We start from the raw sequence: 346 nt of genomic DNA, 5'->3' as shown, positions 1-346 counted from the left end.
CAATTCCCACCTATGAGTGAGAACATGCAGTGTTTGGTTTTCTGTCCTTGCAATAGTTTGCTCAGAATGATGGTTTCCAGCTTCATCCATGTCCCCACAAAGGACATGAACTCATCCCTTTTTATGGCTGCATAGTATCCCATGGTGTATATGTGCCACATTTTCTTAATCCAGTCTATCACTGATGGGCATTTGGGTTGGTTCCAACTCTTTGTTATTGTGAATAGTGCTGCAATAAACATATGTGTGCATGTGTCTTTATAGCAGCATGGTTTATAATTCTTTGGGTATATACTCAGTAATAGGATGACTGGGTGAAATAGCAGTTCTAGTTTCAGATCCTTGA

Source organism: Colobus angolensis, unplaced genomic scaffold, assembly GCF_000951035.1.
Source record: "Colobus angolensis palliatus isolate OR3802 unplaced genomic scaffold, Cang.pa_1.0 Scaffold295, whole genome shotgun sequence".
Lineage (NCBI taxonomy): Eukaryota > Metazoa > Chordata > Mammalia > Primates > Cercopithecidae > Colobus > Colobus angolensis.
Note: the sequence above shows the minus strand (reverse complement) of the source record.